This window comes from Chiloscyllium plagiosum, unplaced genomic scaffold, assembly GCF_037043375.1.
Source record: "Chiloscyllium plagiosum isolate Xiang-an unplaced genomic scaffold, Cpla_swu_hap1 HiC_scaffold_46, whole genome shotgun sequence".
Taxonomy (NCBI): Eukaryota; Metazoa; Chordata; class Chondrichthyes; order Orectolobiformes; family Hemiscylliidae; genus Chiloscyllium; species Chiloscyllium plagiosum.
The window spans coordinates 15642522-15664898 of record NW_028270184.1 but is presented as its reverse complement, the minus strand read 5'-3'; the positions used below and the strand labels follow the sequence as shown (position 1 = coordinate 15664898).

Here is a 22377-nt window from a genome sequence, read left to right as displayed (position 1 = left end):
CGTTCTTGTGGCTTATTGATTTGGCATTGGTATCTGTTTCGCTCCGTACCTCACCCCTATAAAAAGTTATAAAAAGTGCAGATCAAGCTGAAGAATTTGAACTGAGGCACTGGTTATGATCAGCTGCATTGGGCCGTTCACATCATCTGCATGCCAAACATAGAACCTCCAAAACAAGCTCCCTAATCTGAATGAGCATCCTCATGGAAAGAGATTTCCAGGTTGACCGAGAAATACATTTACTGTGTTGCTGGAAACACGCAGCAGGTCAGGCAGCATCCAAGGAGCAGGAGAATCGATGTTTCGGGCATGAATCCTTCTTCGGGCTCATGCCCGAAACGTCGATTCTCCTGCTCCTTGGATACTACCTGACCTGCTGCGCTTTTCCAGCAACACATTTTCAGCTCTGATCTCCAGCATCTGCAGTCCTCACTTTCTCTGAGAAATACATTTAGTATGTCTTTACATTTTCCCTGAAAAAGTACAATATCCCCATTCACTCAGTACTATCCACTTTGCAGGAGTAGTATCTGTGAAGAAGTCAATACTTCTGAGCATCTCGAACAGGCCCAGATGGAAAATCAACATTAAGAATGGAAAAAGCATGTGAAAATCCAAGCATCACACCCAGTGCTTGTGGACTATTTATTAACCTTGCACTACTTAATAACCTCAACCCACAACCTTGGAGGGGAAGCAAGTCATCCTCAATCTTCACCGACTGCTCAAGGAGAATATAGTTGTACAAAACTTATTTTATATCCATGTTAGACATTCAGAACATATTATACTGGATGGTGTGAATATACTGGATGGTGGAAAATATAACTTACTGCATCCTGCATACTGCATCCTGCATAAGTTTATCTTATCTAAGTTTGAAAAGTTAATTCATTCCCGATGATCACCTTGCTTTTACCCCAATTCTCCTCCCCAGAAGGTGCTTCTCGGGTTCACTGTCACAGTCACCTTTTCCAGACATCAATCTTGTAAACCACCTCTGAATAACTCCAATAAATTTACACCCTTCCTGAAAGGAGATGATGAAAACCACATACAATATTTGAGATGTGAAACTCACCAATTCCCTGCACAAATAAAGCAGAACATCCTTATATTTATGTTCAATTCCTGTCATAATAAAGTATAGCAGCCCAACAGCTTTCTTGATTGCATGCTGCATCTGCAAACTAACTCTGACTCATGTTTTAAATTCCACTGCACTTCAGAATTCTGCATTTTCATTTAAAAGTAGTATTCTGCTTTTATTTATTCTTCCTGATGAAATGCATGACTCCATTTGCAAGATATTTTGCCTATTCATTAAATCTTTCAAAGTTTGTTGGTAAACCCCTTATGTAGTTTTCTATCCATCTTTCGCTACCCATTCCTTCAGTCCCCTCATTTAAATGATTTATGTAAATTCTACAAGGTTGGGTAGTGTTTTAGACCCAACCATTTACAAAGTTGAGAGTGTGGTGCTGGAAAAGCACAGCAAGCCAAGCAGCATCCGAGGAGCAGGAGAATTGATGTTTTGGGCATAAGCCTGGTGGTATTACCCAGAGCTCTCTCCTTATGGATGGAAATGAAGATTATCAATGACTTAAGGAAAGGAAAGTAGATAAACATGTAAGGGAAATAAGCTTGCAATGCTTTGGGGATGGTGTAGTGGAATTAGAGAGACTACATTCCTTTATAGAGAGTTGGCATTGATGAAACAAGCCAAATTACTTCTTTCTCTGCCATAATGAATCCAAGATTGACATCTGCAGCCTCTGCTCATAATATAATCCAGGAATCAATGGGGTACGTTTGGACTGTTCCCCAGTCTTTCCTTCCTCAGATGAGGTGCTCAAACCAGTGACACCTTCACATTGATACTAATCTTGGAAATCTTCTTGCACAGACCCAATGGACAAACCTTTTACCTCGCAGTGAAAGGTCGTTATATTGAGGTGCTAGTGAATGGAGGACACTATTAGATTTCGCTGTGGTATCAGCTTGGAATTGATGATCTGGAAATACTTGCTGTTGATTGTGTTGTCAAGAGTGCAAGAAAGTTGCCCTTCTTTAGAGCAAGAGGCTTAGCTCGCAGAGTATATTAAGTTCATCCCAGAGGGTTTCATGAAACAGTAAGGGACCCTTAGGGAGGTTGTGAATTTAGTCAAAATGTAAGACCAAGCATATGTAAGGTATAGGAAGCTCGTGAGGAATATAAAGAAAGCAGCAAAGAACTCAAGCAGGGAATTAGGAGAGCAAGGAGGGGCCATGAACTGACCATGGAAAGTAAGGTTGAAGAGAATCCCAAAGCATTCTATACATACATTAAAAAATAAGAGGATAACGAGGGAGAAGGTTGGAGCGCTCAAGGATAAAGGAGGAAACTTTGATTGGAGTCAGAGGATGTGGGTGAGATCCTAAATAACTACTTTGCATGGGTATTCACACAGGAGAAGGATGTGGAGAATACTAGGATTAGTATGGAGCATGCTAATGCGCTAGGTCATTTTGAAATTAGGAAAGTGGTGTTGGGTTCCTTGAGCATTGAGGTGGATAAGTCCCAAGAGCCCGATGGTATCTACCCCAAGTTATTGAGAGAGGCAAGGGAGGAGATTGCTTGGTTCTTGACCAATATCTTTGTATCCTCCTTAGCCACTGGAGAAGTCCCCAGAGGACTGACGAGTAGCTAATGTTTCCCTGCTCAAGAAGAGAAAGAGAGATAATCCAGGAAACTAAGCTTCTGGAGAGAATTCTTAGGGTTAGGATTTATGTGTATTTGGAAAGGTATGGCCTAATTAGGAAGAATTAGCATAGCCTTGTGTAGAGCAAGTCATGGTCTCATTAACTTGATTGAATTTTTTGAGGAAGTGACAAAGGTGATTGATGAGGGAGCACAGTGAATGTTGTCGACATGAATTTTAGGTTTTTGACAAGATACCTCATGGTAGACTCATCCAGAAGATTAAGATGCATGGGATCCACAATGGCTGCATGGATTCAGAATTGCCCATAGAAAGCAGAGGGTAGTTGTATTTTTCCGGCTGAAGTTCCATGATGAGTGGTGTTCCACAGGATCCATACTGGGGCCTCTGCTTATATATAAATGACGTGGATGAAAATGTAGTTGGTGAATTAGTTAATTTGCAGATGATGGAAAGAATGATGAAGTGTGGATAATGTAGAATCTTGTCAAATGATACAGTGGATATGGATCAGTTGTGGGTGGAGAAATAACAGATGGAGTTTCATCCGGTTAAATGTGAAGTGCTGCAGTTTGGGAGAGCAAATGTTAAGGAAGAGTACACAGTTAAAGGCAGGACCCTGAACAGCATTGATGCACAGAGGGATTTTGGGGTTTAAGTCCAGAGCTCCCTGAAAGTGACCACACAAGTAGATAGTGGTCAAGACAATGTATCGCAAAATTGCCTTTATTGGTCAGGTCAATGAGTACAAGAGTTGGGATGTCAAGCTGCAGCTTTATAAGACTTTGGATAGGCCACACTTAAAGAGTACTGCATTCAATTCAGGTCTCCACATTACAGGAAGGAGGTGAAGGCTTTGGAGAGGGTGCAGAAAACGTTTACCAGGATGTTCCCTGGATTAGACGATATGGATGAAAAGGAGATGCTAGAAAAAACTCAAGTTGTTTTCTCTGGAGAGACGGAGGCTGAGGGGAGACTTGTTAGAAGACTATAAAGTAATGAGATTCATGATCGGTTTAACGATCAGAATCTTCTTCCTGGAGCTGAAATGTCAAAAACTAGGCAACATACATTTAAGGTGAGAGGAGGAAAGTTCAAAGGAGAAGTGAGGAACAAATTTCTTAAACTGAGAGTAGTAGGAATACGCTGCCAGGGGTGGTGAGGGAGGCAGAGATTATATGGGCATTTAAGTAATTTACAGATAAGCACATGAATAGGCAAGGGATGGAGGGATATCGACCAATGGCAGGCAGAAAGGATTAGTTTTAATTTGACAGAACATCATGGGCCGAAGGGCACATACCTGTTTGGTACAGTTCCTGTGTCAGGTCTTTTTCAGTGTGGCATGCAGCGACAAGTAGGGTATCGCAGGGTTCACTGCTGGATCTTAGCTGTTCACAATATGCATTAATGAATTGGAAGAAGGAATTGAATGCAATATCTCCAAATTTGAAGATGACACTGAGCTGGGTGGCAGTGTGTGCTGTGAGGAGGATGCTGAGGGGCTGCAGGGTAACTTGGCTGAGTGAGCAAATGCAATATAATGTGGATATATGTGAGGCTTTCTACTTTGGTGGTAAAAACAGGAAGGCAGATTATTATCTGAATGGTGGCAGTTTATGAAAAGGTGAGGTGCAACGAGACCTGGGTGTAATGGTGGAACAATTGCTGAAGGTTGGCCTGCAGGTGCAGCAGACTGTGAGGAAAGACCATAAGACATCGGAGCAGAAATTAGACCATTCAGCCCATTGAGTCTGCTCCGCCATTCAATCATGGCTGACTGGTTTCTCAACCGCATTCTGTCACTTTCTCTCATTAATCTTGATTTCCTTTACAATCAATAACCTATCTATCTCTGTCTTAAATATACTCAATGACCTGGCCTCCACAGCCTTCTGTGACATTGAATTCCATACTTTTACCACTCTCTAGCTAAAACAGTTTCTCCTTATCTCTGTACTGAAAGGTCTTCCCTTTATTCTAAGGCAGTGCCTTCGAGTTCTCGTCTCTCCTACCAATGGAAACATCTTCCCAATTAGATCACCCCGCATCCTTTTTAAACTCCATTGAGTATAGACCCAGAATCCTCAAATGTACCTCATATATGTTAAGCTGTTCATTCCTGTGACCATTCTTGTGCATCTCCTCTGAACATGCTCCAGGGCCAGTACATCCTTCCTGAGATATAGGGCACAAAACTGCACACATTGGGAGGTCATGTTGTGGCTGTACAGGACATTGGTTAGGCCACTGTTGGAATATTGCGTGCAATTCTGGTCTCCTTCCTAACGGAAATATATTGTGAAACTTGAAAGGGTTCAGAAAAGATTTACAAGGATGTTGCCAGGGTTGGAGGATTTGAGCTAAAGGGAGAGGCTGAACAGGCTGGGGCTGTGTTCCCTGGAGCATCGGAGGCTGAGGGGTGACCTTATAGAGGGTAACGAAATTATGAGGGGTATGGATAAGGTAAATAGGCAAAGTCTTTTCCCTGGGGTCAGGGAGTCCAGAACTAGAGGTCATAGGTTTAGGGTGAGAGGGGAAAGATCTAAAAGAGACCTAAGGGGCAACCTTTTCACACACAGGGTGGTACGGGTATGGGATGAGCTGCAAGAGGAAGTGGTGGAACAATTGCAACATTTAAGAGGCATTTGGATGGGTATATGAATAGGAAGGGTTTGTAAGGATACGGGCCGGGTGCTGGCAGGTGGAACTAGATTGGGTTGGGATAGCTGGTCGGCATGGATGGGTTGGACCGAACGATCTGTTTCCATGCTGTACCTCTCTATGACTCTATAAAAGCGGGGATGTACTTCTGAGGCTCTGTAAGCCTCTGGTCAGGCCACATAGAGTCATAGAGATGTACAGCATGGAAACAGATCGTTCGGTCCAACCCATCCATGCCGACCAGCTATCCCAACCCAATCTAGTTCCACCTGCCAGCACCCGGCCCATATCCTGTACACCCGCAACATGACCTCCCAACTCCTGTACTCAATACTCTGACCAGTAAAGGGGCGGCACGGTGGCACAGTGGTTAGCACTGCTGCCTCACAGCGCCAGAGACCGGGGTTCAATTTCTGCCTCAGGCGACTGACTGTGTGGAGTTTGTACATTCTCTCCGTGTCTGTGTGGGTTTCCTCCGGCTGTTCCGGTTTTCTCCCACAGTCCAAAAATGTGCAGGTTAGGTGAATTGGCCATGCTAAATTGCCCGTAGTGTTAGGTGAAGGGGTAAATGTAGGGGAATGGGTCTGGGTGGGTTACGCTTCGGTGGGTCGGTGTGGACTTGTTGGGCCGAAGGGCCTGTTTCCACACTGTAATTAATCTAATCTAATCTAAACGAAAGAATACCAAACGCCTTCTTCACTATCCTATCTACTTGCGACTCCACTTTCAAGGAGCTATGAACCTGCACTCCAAGTCTCTTTGTTCAGTAGCACTCCCTAGGACCTTACCATTAAGTGTATAAGTCCTGCTAAGATTTGCTTTCCCAAAATGCAGCACCTCGCATTTATCTGAATTAAACTCCATCTGCCACTTCTCAGCCCATTGGCCCTTCTGGTCCAGATCCTGTTGTAATCTGAGGTAACCCTCTTTGCTGTCCACTACACCTCCAATTTTGGTGTCATCTGCAAACTTACTAACTGTACCTCTTATGCTCGCATCCAAATCATTTATGTAAATGACAAAAAGTAGAGGACTCTGCACTGATTCTTGTGGCACTCCACTGATCACAGTCCTCCAGTCTGAAAAACAACCCTCCAGCACCACCCTCTGTCTTCTACCTTTGAGCTAGTTCTGTCTCCAAATGGGTTGTTCTCCCTGTATTATATGAGATCTAACCTTGCTAATCAGTCTCGCATGGGGAACCTTGTCGAACGCCTTACTGAAGTCCATATAGATCTGCCCTCATCAATCTTCTTTGTTACTTCTTCAGAAAACTCAATCAAGTTTGTGAGACATGATTTCCCACACACAAAGCCATGTTGGCTATCCCGAATCAGTCCTTGCCTTTCCAAATACATATACATCCTGTCTCTCAGGATTCCCTCCAACATCTTGCCCACCACCGAGGTCAGGCTCACTGGTCTATAGTTCCCTAGCTTGTCTTTACCACCCTCTTAAACAGTGGCACCACGTTTGCCAACCTCCAGTCTTCCGGCACCTCACCTGTGACTATCGATGATACAAATATCTCAGCAAGAGGCCCAGCAATCACTTCACTAGCTTCCCACAGAGTTCTAGGGTACACCTGATCGGGTCCTGGGGATTTATCCACTTTTAACCGTTTCAAGACATCCAGCACTTCCTCCTCTGTAATCTGGACATTTTGCAAGATGTCACCATCTATTTCCCTACAGTCTATATCTTCCATATCCTTTTCCACAGTAAATACTGATGCAAAATATTCATTTAGTATCTCCCCCATTTTCTGTGGCTCCACACAAAGGCCACCTTGCTGATCTTTGAGGGGCCCTATTCTGTCCCTAGTTACCCTTTTGTTCTTAATATATTTGTAAAAACCCTTTGGATTCTCCTTAATTCTACTTGCCAAAGCTATCTCATGTCCCCTTTTTGACCTCCTGATTTCCCTCTTAAGTATACTATTCAAGTCCTCTCAGAAAAGCTCACCTCGCCTTGTAATCTGTTAAAGTATGAGTGACTGAGAACTCCCAAATTCCACTATTTAAAGAAAAAAATTCAATTTATTCTTGCATTTTCTGTCCTAGCTACTGAATCAACTGCAATTTTACCTTGAAAGAATCCTGGACTAGAACTTCCAAGCCTCCTTGCACTTCAGACTTTTGAATTTTCTCCCCATTTTAAAAAAAAAGTCCGTGCCTCTATTCCTCCTACCAAGATGAATGACCTCGCTTACCCATATCGTACTCCATCTGCCACTTCTTTACCCACTCACCTCACTTGTCTAGATCCTTCTGCAGCCTCCCATCTTCAATGCTACCTGTCCCTCTATCTATCTTTGTATCATCAGCAAACTTAGCCAGAATGCCCTCAGTTCCTTCATCGAGATCGTTAATATATAAAGTGAAAGTTGTGACCCCAACATGAGCCTCGCACAACACCATGTATCACCAGCTGCCACCCTGAGAAGGACCGTTTTCTCCCCACTCTCTGCTTTCTGCCAGACGACCAAGCCTCTATCCATGCTCGCACTTTGCCTCTAACATAATGTTACGACACGGCGGTGAACCCTTCTGCTAATTAAACCAAACACCCAGAAAAGCTCACCTCGCCTTGTAATCTGTTAAAGTATGAGCGACCGTGAACTCCCAAATTCCACTATTTAAAGAAAAAAATTCAATTTATTCTTTAACTCTAAAAGTGAACATTGAACAACTATTTGTAACTTGAAACCTCCTTTCTCTTAAATGCCTGTTATCTGCCTCCAACTCTATAACCATATGCAGTTCCAATTGAAAAGTTTATTAAAATTACATCAACTTAATTTCAAAACCACAGCGGCTGTCATTGGTATCTTCTCCCTCTGGCTGAAGATTTTCCTGGGTCATCTTTGGTCTATTGCTGCAAAGATGTTTCATATGAAAAAGATACCTTTGATAGTGAGTGTTTTGCTGGCAGTTACTCTGTCAATGAAGTTAAAAATCACACAACACCAGGTTATTGTCCAACAAGTTTAATTGGAAGCACACTAGCTTTCGGAGTGTCGCTCCTTCATCAGGTGGTTGTGGAGGACACAATTGTAAGGCACAGAATTTATAGCCAGTATAGCTACAAATTCTGTGCCTTACAATTGTGTCCTCCACAACCACCTGATGAAGGAGTGGTGCTCCGAAAGCTAGTGTGCTTCCAATTAAACCTGTTGGACTATAACCTGGTGTTGTGTGATTTTTAACTTTGTACACCCCAGTCCAACACCGGCATCTCCAAATCTGTCAATGGAAGTTGGTTTCTGTCTAACTTACCAAAATGTCTGCTTTTTTTAATACCCCAAACACCGGATTGTCTCATTAGTTCAGAGGTTGGCAAAAACAATAAATTCAAACTCGATTGGGTTTCAGTATAGTGGGGTATAATTTAAACTGATTAGTTCAATTCGACTTGTGGTCAAACCAACTGACGTATATAGATTACAGTAAGTATCACATATTTTCAATTTTCCAGTACAGTCTGAGACTGCTAGTCAGTCACATGATAAGTGCCTGCAAGCGCTCCGTGCATACAGCATTCACTCTCTTAAAGGTACAGTACACACCTTCAACTTCAATAACACCGTCCCTTAAGAAAAAGATGAACCATCATAATGAGAAGATGGCTTAATTTTTTTTCTAATTCTTAACCCCCATTACAAGGAAATACATTGGGCATTAATCCAAGTTCATATTAATTTCTGCACACACACACACACACACACACATATATATATATAAAAAATTGGTATTTGTTCAATCTTATCTATACTTTATCCATTAAATCCACGATAACGCGTCTGCTATCACAACCTTATGACCCATAACATGTACAATTTGTAAATTAAAAGTCTAATATAAGACTCCAACGAAATAGTCTCATTCTTATCTTTAAATTGTTCCAAGAATGTAAGAGGATTGTGATCCGTGTGCACAACCGTCTCCAACATTGTTTGTCACATAAACATTAAAATGTTGTAAGGCCGCTACCAAACTCAATAAGTCCTGTTTGATCTGTGGTGGGTGTTAAGTTTCTTTGAAAAGAAACCAATTGGCTATTCAGTTCCATCATCATCTTCCTGTAGCAGTACAGCTCCAACACCTATGTTGTGAATGTCAATTGTAACTTTGAAGGATTTCAAAACGTTTGGTGTAGCTAAAACTGGTGCAGTGGTTAATACTGCTTTTAAATTGTCAAATGCCTCCTGGCATTGTTCTTTCCACCGAAATTTTGTGTTCTTTAGTAAATCCGTTAGCAGTGGCACTACACTGCTGAAGTTTGAAATAAATGTCTGATAGAATCCGCTTAGTCCCAAAAATCAAAGCACCTCTTCCTTTGAGGCTGCTTGTGGAAATTCCCCAATGGCCTTTGTCTTTGCGTTCTATGATTGATGTTATAGATAGATGTAGAATCCCTAAAGTGTGGAAACAGACCCTTCGGCCCAACAAGTCCACACTGACCCTCCAAAGAGTAACCTTCCCAGACTAATACACCTAATACACATCCCAAAACACTGTAGGCAATTTAGCATAGCTAATTCACTTAACCTGCACATTATGTGCCAAGAACGTCACCTCTGACTTCATGAATTCTGTTTTCTTAAAGTTTATTAGCAGTTTTGCTTCTCTTAATCATTCAAAGAGCTCTGACAACTGTACCATGTGATTTTCCATGACTCACTGAAGATCACGACATCATCCAGCTATACTGCACTGTTTGATAACCCAGCCACAACTCTGTTCATGAGTTCTTGGAATTGGCCTGCATGTTCTTCATTCCAAAAGGCATCACTTTGAATTGATACAACCCATTTGGGGTTACAAATGCAGAAATTTCTTTTGCTTTCATTGATAAAGGTACCTGCCAATAAACGCGCAGTAAATTCAACTGGCTTGTCCAACTTTCTCTATACAGTCCTTCAATCTTAGTATTGGGTATGAGTCTGATTTTGTTATGGCATTGATATTCCGACAGTCCACACAAAATCATTGAGTCCTGTCAGGTTTAGTAACTAACACAATCGGTGAACTCCACTTGCTCTGACTCGGTTTGATGACATCTTCGTTGAGCATCGCATCCACTTCCTTCTGGACCTGTTTGGCTTTAAAGGATTAAGCCTGTAGGGATGTTGGTTTATCAGAACAGCATTCCCTACTTCCAACTCATGCACAATAGCATTAATCCTTCCCATCTTATTCCTGCATATCTTCTCATATTGCTGCAACAAACCTTTCAAATGTGTCATTTGCTCTTGAGACAGATAGTTCACTATCTATCCCACACCTCAAGGACTTGCTCATTGTTTAACGTATTTTGAGGCACATCAAATTCCACAAGATCTGGATTTGATTCCTCTGCGGGGCAATAACTAACACTTGTTTCTGCAGTTCCTTCTCCCTATTATAATAAGGTTTCAGCATATTCACATAGCATACCAATACAGTTTTTTCCTGTCCGGCATCTTTACCAAGTGAGATTCAATCAGACCATGGGTCTAATTTTACTGCTGGACTATTTAAGGAAGTCATGGATAGCTTAGGCATATAGCACTTTAAATCAAGTGTGTATCATTCTGAATCCCAGGGAGCTTTGGAAGGATGGCATCAGACCCTGAAGACCTTGTTGAGACCATACTGTCAGGATTAGGAACTAACACGATCAGTGAACTCCACTTGCTCTGACTCGGTTCGATGATATCTTCCTTCTGGACTTTGAAAGTAGTAAGCCCGTAGGAGTGTTGGTTTATCAGACTGACTTATCTTTTTCTCAGTTTGTTAGGGATTACTAAACCTGGCTTTGAAGGGATCTCCTATTACTGGTAACAAAACTAATATATCAGCCCCATGGGAAAATGTCCGAGTCTCAGAGCTTTTATCTGCCACATGTTTCATTCTATGCTCTGTCCTTCAGGTGCTGTTTAGCTAAATCACCTACCCGATTTAATCTCTCCCTCACCTCCAATTTTTAATCCAAGTGTGAGATTTGGTCCTGTCAATTTCTGTTTAATTAGTTTCAAAGGCCCACTCATCTCATGTCCGAATATTAACTCAAAGGGAGTAAACTAACTAGATTCAGTTGGGGCATCTCTACTGGCAAACAATACAAATGGGATGCCTTTATCCCAATCATTTGGGTAATCTTGACAGTATGCTCTTAACATGGTCTTCAGGGTCTGATGCCATCTTTCCAAAGCTCCCTAGGATTCAGAATGATACACACTTAGAGTCATAGAGTCAGACCCTTCGGTCCAACCCATCCATGCTGACCAGATATCCCAAACCAATTGAGTCCCACCTGCCAGCACCTGGCCCTTTTCCCTCCAAACCCTCCCTATTCATATACCCATCCAAATGCCTTTTAAATGTTGCAATTGTACCAGCCTCCACCAATTCCTCTGGCAGCTCATTCCATACACGTACCACCCTCTGCGTCAAAACGTTGTCCTTTTAGGTCTCTTTTATATCTTTCCTCTCTCACCCTAAACTTATGCCCTCTAGTTCTGGACTCCCCCACCCCAGGGAAAAGACTTTGTCTGTTTATCCTATCCATGCCCCTCATGATTTTGTAAACCTCTATAAGGTCACCCCTCAACCTCCGCCGCTCCAGGAAAAATAACCCCAGCCTGTTCAGCCTCTCCCCATAGCTCAAATCCTCCAACCCTGGCAACGTCCTTGTAAATCTTTTCTGAACCCTTTCAATTTTCACAACATCTTTCTGATAGGAAGGAGACTAGAACTGCACACAATATTCCAACAATGGTCTAACCAACATCCTGTACAGCCGCAACATGATCTCCCAACTCCTGTACTCAATACTCTGACTAATAAAGGAAAGCATATCAAACACCTTATAGGCAGCATGGTGGCTCAGTGGTTAGCACTGCTGCCTCACAGCACCAGGGTCCTGGGTTCGATTCCCGCCTGTCTGTGTGGAGTTTGCTCATTCTCCCTGTGTCTGTGTGGGTTTCTTCCGGGTACTCCAGTTTCCTCCCACAATCCAAAAATGTGCAGGTCAGGTGAAGTGGCCAGGCTAAATTGCCCACAGTGTTAGGTGTGCTAGTCAGGGGTAAATATAAGGTAGGGGAATGGGTTTGGGTGGGTTTCTCTTCGTAGGGGCAGTGTGGACTTGTTGGCTGTAGAGAATCTAAAAAACCTTCTTTACAGTCCTATCTACCTGTGACTCCACCTTCAAGGAGCTGTGAACCTGCACTCCAAGATCTCTTTGTTCAGCAAAACTCCCGAGGACCTTACCATTAAGTGTATAAGTCCTGGTAAGATTTGCTTTCCCAAAATGCAGCACCTCGCATTTATCTGAATTAAACTCCATCTGACACTTCTCAGCCCATTGATCCATCTGATCACGATCTTATTGTAATCTGAGATAACCTTCTTCGCTGTCCAATTTTGGTGTCATCTGCAAAATTACTAACTATACCTCTTATGCTCACAAGCACGTGCTGTATGTCTAAGCTATCCATGATTTCCTTAAATAGTCTAGCAGTAAAATTAGACCCTTGGTTTGATTGAATCTCTCTCGGAAGCCCATACTACGTGAAGAAAGCTACTAACTCCTCCATCACCCTTTTTGCCTTAATACTCCATAATGGAATTGTCTCTAGAAATCTGGTAGACATATCCATTATGGTTAGCAAGTACTGGTTCCCACTTCTAATTTTCAGGAGCGGATCTACACAATTAATCATAACGCACGTGAAAGGTTCTTCAAATGCGGGAATTGGCAACAAAGGTGCTGGTTTTATTCCCCCATGTGGCTTACCTACCATTTGGCAAATATGACAGGTAAGGCAGAAGTTAGCCACACCTTTGTGCATTCCAGGCCAATAGAAATGCTTTTGTACCTTAGCCTGAGTCTTCCTTCCATTTAGGTGACCTCCTACAGGTAGTTCATGTGCTACCCATAACACTTCCCGTCTGCATGCTACCGGCAACACAATCTGGTGCAGTTCTGCCCAGTTCTCCTCTGCATTAACCTGCCATGGTCTCCACTTTCATCTTCGGATTCTATCTTTAAGATAATAACCCTCAGGAATATTCTCTGACTTCTTTTCTGAGTGTGTATCAACATAAATATCTTTTGCTGTCTCATCTTTCTGCTGTAAGTCCATTAGCCTTTCAGGACTAAACACTTCTGCCTGACCCTCTGTCTGTTCAGGTTTTTTCTGCACCATTACATCAAACGATGTCCACTAACTGAACCTCAACTCCTTCATCTTTCTCTTTAGTTTTTGCTTCATGCTGTGAGTTATGAGAGTTAGATCTTGTTATTACACGGTCGGGGAAAATTCCAGGATATTTTTCTTTTAATTCCTCAGTTCCCTGCTCTTCCTTTGGCTCCTCCACAACAAGGGGTGTCACCCTCACCTTGGATCCTGCTAAATTGTCCGCAAGAACAAACTGTATTCTTGGAACTGACACTCTGTCAATCACTTCCACTGTTACTTCCCCAATCTTGAGTTGGCTCTCCAACCTGATCTCATGTAGGGGAATACTAAATTTCTGTCCATCTATCCCACAAATTACCACTTTCTCTGGTAACAGGTGAGGAAGAATGGAAATATGTTCATCTCTTACTGTTAGAGACTGGTCAGATCCTGTATCTCAAAATTACAAGTTACTTTCCTTCTCCCCCTGTTCTTTCTGAATAAATTTTACCCACAGATATGAAGTCTTTATAGAGATCAGGCAGTAACTGCAAACCCGGCCCCTGCCTAGGCTGTGCACTCTCCTGCATCTCCTTGATCTTTCTTGGGGTTTCCGTTACAACTTTCACTAATGCCACTGACTTAGCTTCTTTTACCACATATTTTCCCACGGTGCCTTTCTTTAACGACCAGCACTCTGACCTTACATGTCCTACTTTCTGGCAGTCAAAACACCTTTTCCCAGTGCTCTTCTGAAACCAACAGCACTGTAATGTTCTATGTCCCACTCCATTACAGTGACCTGAGGCCTTTCACCTCCTTTCCACCCTCTTGGGCTTCTTTTTTAACCTGTGGTAAACTATTACCAGTGAGCTCTACTCTTTGTTTTGTAGTTTAGGCCCCTTCTCTCAAATGCTATCTCTCATAGGATGAAATTCTTGCTGGAAGCTAAACTTTGCCTTATGCACCAATGCATATTGTTCTGCCGCTTTTCTCATTTCTTGAACTTTCTGTTCATCCACATGAATTCTTATCATCTCTGGAAGTGAGTTTTTAAACTCCTCTGACAGAATAAGCTCTTAGAGCCTCAGAGGCCTTATCTATTTTTAAGATCCACACCATCTATCAAAGTAACTATGTTTAATTCTTTTGAACTCAACATAAGTCTGACCTGGTTCCTTCTTTATGTTTCTGAACTGCTGTCTGTATACTTCTGGTACCAATTCCTAAGCACTCAAAAGAGCCTCTTTGACCTCTGCACAACCTCTTGACCCCTCATGTGACAGCGCTGCAAACACCTCACAAGCTCTGCCTACCAGCTTAGTCTCAACTAGCATTACCCACAAGTTCTCTGATCACTCCATCTGCCTAGCCAAGTTTTCAAATGAAATAAAAAAGTCTTCGACATCTTTTTCATCAAAATGTGGCACTGTTTTAACATATTTGTATATATTACTACCCCCTTTGTTTTTCTCCATCCTGTTAACTTGACTTTCCTAAGTGGCAACAGCTGAAGTTAAAATTCTCTCTCCTTTTCTCTTTCTTCTCTATCTCTCTTTGCTCAGCTAAGAACCTTCTCTCTTTTTCCTGTCTCTTTCTTTTCCCCCTCTCTCTCTTTCTCGCTCCCTTTGTTTTTCTTCTAACTCCATTTTCCTCAATTGTAATTTAAATTTTTCTAACTCTACTGCAATTGTCTGTTTCTCTGACACACCTAAGTACTTGGCTTACTCCCTTACAACTTAGACCCCATTCTAACCTATTTGCTAACTCTAAAAGTATGGCCATTTTCTGTCTTTCTAAACTTCCTTGGCAAATTTGAGAATCATCTTCAAACTCCAGAACCTGTTTAGCAATCTTAAGAGCCATTTTTCTCACTCTTAATTTAACCAACCATAAGTAACCGAGATTCAAGAAATTTTCTCACCTATGTTTTATTTAAAGGTCTCGGAGAGTAATTTGCAAGTGTTTAAATCTGCTGGGATCTTTGTACCCCAAATCCAATCAAATCTGTCCAAATCTCAGACTGGATCTGTCTAAACCTGTCCAAACCATGGACTGGAGCTCCCAAACTGTTATGACATGGCGGTGAACCCTTCTGCTAATTGAACCATTCAGGAAAACTCACCTCACATCATAATCTGTTAAAGTATGAGTGACAGAGAACTCCCAAATTCCACTATTTAAAGAAAAAAAATCAGTTTATTCTTTAACTCTAAAAGTGAACTTTAAACAACTGTTTTCAACTCTAAGCCTCCTTTCTCTTAAATGCATGTTATTTGCCTCCAACTCTATAACAACACTCAATAAATTTCCAATAAAAATAAGTTATTAAAATTACATCAACATAATTTCAAAACCAAACGTGTCTGTCTCCCTTTGGCTGAAGATTTCCCTGGGTTGTATTTGGTCTTTTGCGGCAAAATATTTCATATGAAAAAGTTGGTAAAGAGTGTTTTGCTGACAGTTACTCTGTCGATGGCAGTTGGTCTCTATTTAACTTTCCAAAATGTCTGCTTTTTTTAGTACCCCATACATCGGATCGTCTCATTGGTCTGAGGTTGCCAAAAACAATAAATTCAAACATGATTGGGTTTTAGTATCCTGGGGCTGATTGGTTAGATTCGAATTATGATCAAACCAACTGAGGTATCTAGTTTACAGCCATGTGTTACATATTTTCAACTTTCCTGTACACTCTAAGACTTCTAGTCAGTCACATGACAGGTGCCTGCAAGCTCTCAGTGCATACAGCATTTGCCCTCTCTTGATGGTGCAGTATATGCTTTCAACTTCTGAACCTTGTCACTTTTATCCCCACTCTCTGCTTTCTGCCAGACAACCTATATTCAGGGTAGCATCTCGCCTTTAACACAATGGGCCTTTATCTTACTCAGTAGCCTCCTGTGTGGCACCTTGTCAAAGGCCTTCTTGACGTCCATGTTGTTAACATCCATTGATTCTCCTTAGTCTAATCTGCTCGTTACTTCCTCAAAGAAATCTAGCAGATTTGTCAGGCATGACCTACTCTTGATGAAACCCTGCTGATTCTGCCCTATTTTACTATACACTTCCAAGTATTCAGAAATCTCATGCTTTATGATGGATTCCAGGATCTTACCCATGACTGATGTTAGGCTAATTGGTCTGTAAGTTTCTGTCTTCTGCCTTACTCCCTTTTTAAACAGTGGAGTTATGTTAGCAGTTTTCCAGTCCTCTGGGACCCTCTCTGATTCTAGTGATTTCTATAAAATTACCACTAACTCCTCCACTATCTCTTCATCCTTAGAAGTTTAGGGTGTAGTCCATCTGGTCCAATGATTTATCCACCTTCAGACCATTACATTTTTGTAGCACCTTCTCCTTGGTGATGGCCACCATACTCGACTCTGCCCCCTCACTCTCTTGAATTTTTGGGAAATTACTTGTGTCTTCCAAAGTTAAGATTGACACAAAGTAATTATTCAGTTCCTCAGCCATTTCTTTGTTTCCCACTACTTTCTCTCCTGTGTAATTTTCCAGCAGCCGAATGTCCACTGTTGCTTCTCTTTTGCCCTTTATAAAGAAACTCAGTCTTCCTTTATATTACTGGCTAGCTTGCCCTCATATTTAATCTTCTCCCTCCTTATTTCTTTTTTGTAACCCTCTGTTGGTCTTTGTAACCTTCCCATTCCTCTGGTTTCCCACTTTCTGTGGTTTCTCTTTTGGCTTCATGCTATCCCTGATTTCCTTAGTCAGCCATGGTTGCTTCATCCTTCTTGTACCATGCTTCTTTTTCTTCGGGATGAATCTCTGTTGTGTCTCCTGAAGTACTCACAGAAACTCTTGCCATTGATGTTCCACTGTCCTTCCTGCTAGACTCCTCTCCCAGTCAATTCTATCCAGCTCCTCCCTCATTTGTCTGTAGTTGCCTTTATTCAGCTGAAAAAGCATTACCTCTGATTTCTATCTTCTCTCTCTCAAATTGCAGAGTAAATTCAATCATGTTATGATCACTGATTCCTAAGGGTTCCTTCAACTTAATCTCCCTTCTCAAGTCTACCTCATTGCACAACACTATATCCAGTACTGCCTTTCCCTAGTGGGCTCCATCACAAGCTGCTCCAAAAAGCCATCTTGTAGACATTCCACACGTTCCTTTTCTTGTGACCCACTGCCAACCTGATTTTCCCAGTCCACCTACATATTGAAATCTTCCATGATCACTGTAACTTCTCCTTTCCTACACATCTTTTCTATCTCCTGATGTACCTCGCGTCCCAGCTCGACTACTGGTTGAAGGTCTATACATGACTCCAAAGCTAATGGCATGCTGGCCATCATTGTGACAGGATTTGAGTATTGGAGTAAGGATGTCTTGCTGCAGTTATACAGGCCTTGACTACGTCACAGCATGAGTATTAAGTGCAGCTTTGGTCTTTTAGTCTGAGAAAGGACATTCTTGCTATTGAAGGAGTCCAGCAAAGGTTCACCAGATTTATTCCCAGAATAGCAGGTCTGACATATGCGGAATGCCTGTATTCTCTGGAATTTCGAAGAATTTGGGGGGGGGGGGGGGGGAGGTGATGGGACTGGACAGGCTTGATGTGGGAAAAATGTTCCTGATTTGGGGAAGTCCAGAACTAGTGCTCACAGTCTCAGAATAAGGGGTAAGCCATTCAGGACTGAGATGAAGAAAGTCTTCACTCAGAGGGTTGTGAACCTGAGGAATTCTGTCCCACTGTTGGGAAGCTGTTGGGCCTAGTTCATTCGGTATCTTCAAGAGGGAGCTGGATGTGGCATCTGCAGCTAAAGGGATCAAGGGCTATGGGGAGAAGGTGGGAATGGGATAATAAGATTGCATGATCAGTCATGATCGTACTGAACGGTGGTGCAGGATTATAAAGCCGAATGGTATACTCCTGCACCGACTGTCTTTCCTTCCGTGTTCTCCCCTGAGTCTGGAAAGCCAAGTTCTGGCTCCAGCACCAGAACCAGAACGAGACAAAATGCAGACCCGCCTCCTCATTCGCTGATTGGTTGAAGCTCTAACCACGCCCTTCATTCTCTGCGATAGGCTGAAGGTCCAACCCGCCTCCTTTTCTATGATTGGTTAGGGCTCCCATTAGGTCCCCTCGTTCACTCTGGTTGGATGACCGGGCACGCCCACTCCGCCCTCTAATCCCGCCCCCTGATTCCTATTGGTCCCGTCAATCCAGCCGGCTGAGGCTGCAGCATGTGCGTAGCTAATTCTGGATTCGAGCATGCGTGCAACGAGAGGTGGCTGGAAACCAATGTTGGTCTATCATATTCAGAGACGGTATGTAAAGGTTAATGCGGAGGTCAGCGCTCGCCGCAGTATTCCAGCAAGAGGAGTTCATCGGTTTACGTCACAATTCCCAACCGTCACTGTTCCAGGTGTTGCAGACAACCTCAGGATCCTTCTCAAAACAGGCCCCGGCCAACGTTCTTTGTTTAGCTCGAGGACGGGGAAAGGGGAGTGCGCACGCGCCGTTAGCGGAGAGCTCTAATGGGCGGAGCTTTGTTCCCAACCCCAACGTTTCCCAATCTCCATCTTCCCCTTCCCCCAGACGTCCCCCATTGTCTCCATCTATGTGGCTCTGCAGTTTTGTTTGATTACTCCTGGTGAGAGGTTTAACTATTCGGCCCAACAAGTCCACACCGACCCTCCGAAGAGTAACCCACCCAGACCCATTTCCCTCTGACTAATGCACCTAACACTATGGGCAATTTAGCATGGCCGATTCACCCTAACCTGTGGGAGGAAACCAGAGCACCCGGAGGAAACCCACACAGACACGGGGAGAATGTGCAAACTCCACACAGACATTCGTCCGAGGCTGGAATCCAACCCGGGTCCCTGGTGCTGTCAGGCTGTAGTGCTTACCACTGAGCCACCATGCCACCCCAACAGGAGATGAAGCTGTATGTGATACAAAAACAGCATTCCCACTGGAATCGAACTCCTGTAACCCTCTGCAAACTTACAGATGTCTCAGCAGTTGGATGTCTTGACTGAATCCTTCCTGTACATGGAGCATAGTCTGCCCCCAGTGTGACTGCACCATTAGGTGGTCAGCTGAGCTGGGTAACTGTATCCCTGTCATTGTCTTGATATTTCCATAGGGTCTCTATAATGTAGGGATATTTTGTCTCTCCTTGCTGGATCATCAGATAAATTGTAATCATATAGTTTCTTTCAACAGTCAAAGTTAAAGCTCTTTCGGCAGTCAGTGCACTATGTTAGAAGGAACTAGGAGATAGTGAAGACTGCAGATGCTGGAGAGTCGATAAAGTGTGGCGCTGGGAAAAGGCACAACAGGTCAGGCAGCACCTGAAGAGCAAGAGAGTTGATGTTTCAGCTAATGAAGGTTTAAGCCTTCTTCTCTTGTCTTAGAACCCTTGCTGGTTTTAAAAATATTTTTTCTTTTGAATCTGAGAGTTGAATGGTGACTTTTGGGCTGTGAGCAGTAGCTTGTGTTGAAAAGAATAGACAGGTTTGTTTTTGAGGTAAAAACAATGACTGCAGATGCTGGAAACCAGATTCTGGATTAGTGGTGCTGGAAGAGCACAGCAATTCAGGCAGCATCCGAGGACAGGCAAAATCAACGTTTCGGGCAAAAGCCCTTCAAAGAGGCCAGGCCTGGAAGTAAATTGCAAGTCGGTTCTTGATCAAAGAACTCTGTAGACTCTGGAATGTGGCAGTGTGTTTGTAATCTATATCAATGATTTGGATGAGACTGTACAGGGCATGATTAGTACATTTGCTGATGACACTAAAACAGGTGCTATTGCAGACAGTGAGGAGGGTTTTCAGAAATTGCAGCAGGAACTTGATCAGCTGGAGAAGTGGACTGAGAAATGGCAAGTGGAGTTTAAGTTTGAGGTCTTGCATTTTGGAAAATCAAATCAAGGTAGAAGTTTTGTGGTAGGGCCTTAAGGAGTCTAGTGGAGCAGAGGGATCTTGGAATTTAGGCTTGAAGTTCTCTGAAAGTGGAGTCACAGGTAGACGGGGCAGTGGAGGAGGTTTTTGGCACACTGGCCTTCATCAGTCAGGGCACGTAGTACAGAAATTGTGAAGTTATGCTGTAGTTATACAGGATGGATGTTGGTGAGGCTGCACTTGGAGTATTGTGTTCAGATTTGGTCACCTTGTTATAGGAAGGATGTTATTAAACTGCAAAGTGTGCTGAAGAAATTTACAAGGATGTTGCCTGGACTCAATGGTCTGAGTTATAGGGAGAGGTTAGAGAAGACAGGACTTTTCTTTTTAGAGTATAAGAGACTAAGGGGGGACCTTGTAGACGTGTATAAGATCATGAGAGGCAAGGATAGAGTGATTGCGCTCAGTCTTTTTCCCAGGGTTGGGGAATTGAGGACTAGAGTGCATCAGTTTAAGGTTAGAGGGGAAAAAATAAAAGGGAACCTGAGGGACACATTGTTAACAGAGGCTGGTATGCATTTGGAATGAGCTGCCAATGGAAGTGGTTGAGGTGGCTACATTCCAAACATTTAAAAGGCGTTTGGACAAATAAATGAATAGGAAAGAATTAAAAGGATATGGGTAAGAGCAGGGAAATGGGGTTAGCATGGGTGGACATTTTGGTCGGCATGAACCAGTTTAGGCCAAAGTGTCTGTCTCCGTTCAGTAGGACTCTATGAGATAGCACACGTTTGGCAATTAATGAGGTCAGTACGTAGGAACTGATGCCAGCAAATCTGGAAGAGAATATGATCAAACCGAAGGAAGGGTTGGAGTTTTATCAAACTGTTTTGAACTATGGCTTTCTGAGAAAAGGAGTTCGGCCCTTGATGCTATGGCATGATGTACAATCTTATGTACCTGTAAAGCAATGCATCATGGAAACTACTGCAATATTCCGGTCAGTCGTTTTTATTTCCTTTTTGTAATATATCCCTTATCCCTTCAAGAGTTTGGCATGCTTGTCTTTGTTGCTGAGACCTTTTGAGTATAGGAGCTGGGATGTTATGTTGAGGTTGCACTAGATGTTGGTGAAGGCCTCTCCTGGAGGTTGTGCCCAGTTGTGGTCACCCTGTTACAGGAAGGATATTATTCAGCTGGAAAGAGTTTGGAAGAGATTTACTAGAATATTGCTGGGAATGGGGTGTTTGAGTTATGAGGAGAGGCTGCATAGGCTGGGACTTTTTCACTGGCATTTATAAGGTTGAGAGGTTATAGAGGTTTACAAAATCATGAGGGGTATAAATACATTGAATGGCATGTGGGGAATTACAGGATTGGGGACATATTTTCAAGGTGAGAGGAAAAAGATTTTTAAAAAGACATGACATAAACAACAAGGCCTTGTTTTTACACAGTGGTTTATGTGTGGAATGAACTTCCAGAGGAAGTAGTGGATGCAAGTACAACATTTAAAGATATTCAGATAAATACATGAATAAGAAATGTTTGGAGGGATATGTGTCAAGCTGAGGCAGGTGGGACGAGTTTAGTCTGGGATTATGGTGCCCCCTTGCTATCCTCCCCAGATTGACGCCCCCACTTGCTCCACACCCCACCCACGTTGCCCCTCTCCACACTGCCCCACACCATCCCTCCCCCTGATGTCACCCTCCCCCACACTGCACCTCACCCCCCCCTTCGCCACCCAACTCCTTCCCCTGCCTTGCTCCACTCCTCCTCCTCACCCATCCAGATGCCTTTTTAAATTATGTAATTGTAGCAGCCTCCTCCACTTTCTCTGGCAGGTCATTCCATTGATGCCCCAATGTCTACATGAAAAATTTGACCCTTAGGTCCATTTTTTATATTTCCCCTCTCACCTTAAACCTATGCCCTCTAGTTTTGGACTCCCCTACCTTCGGCAA

At 43.0% G+C, this 22377-nt stretch overlaps 1 protein-coding gene across 5 annotated transcripts in view; it reads left to right on the top strand.

Moving 5' to 3' along the window:
- The window catches only part of LOC122543928 (uncharacterized), a 64949-nt gene that overhangs the window by 22668 nt on the left and 19904 nt on the right, over nucleotides 1–22377 (top strand). For 3 of the 5 annotated variants that reach the window (XM_087983647.1, XM_087983643.1, XM_087983646.1), the window contains exon 1: nucleotides 18759–18826. The exons of the other annotated variants lie outside the window; for them this stretch is intronic. The gene's annotated coding sequence lies outside the window, so the exon portion shown is untranslated. Of the gene's footprint in view, nucleotides 1–18758; nucleotides 18827–22377 lie in introns of those variants that run through there. 5 annotated transcript variants of the gene reach the window in all.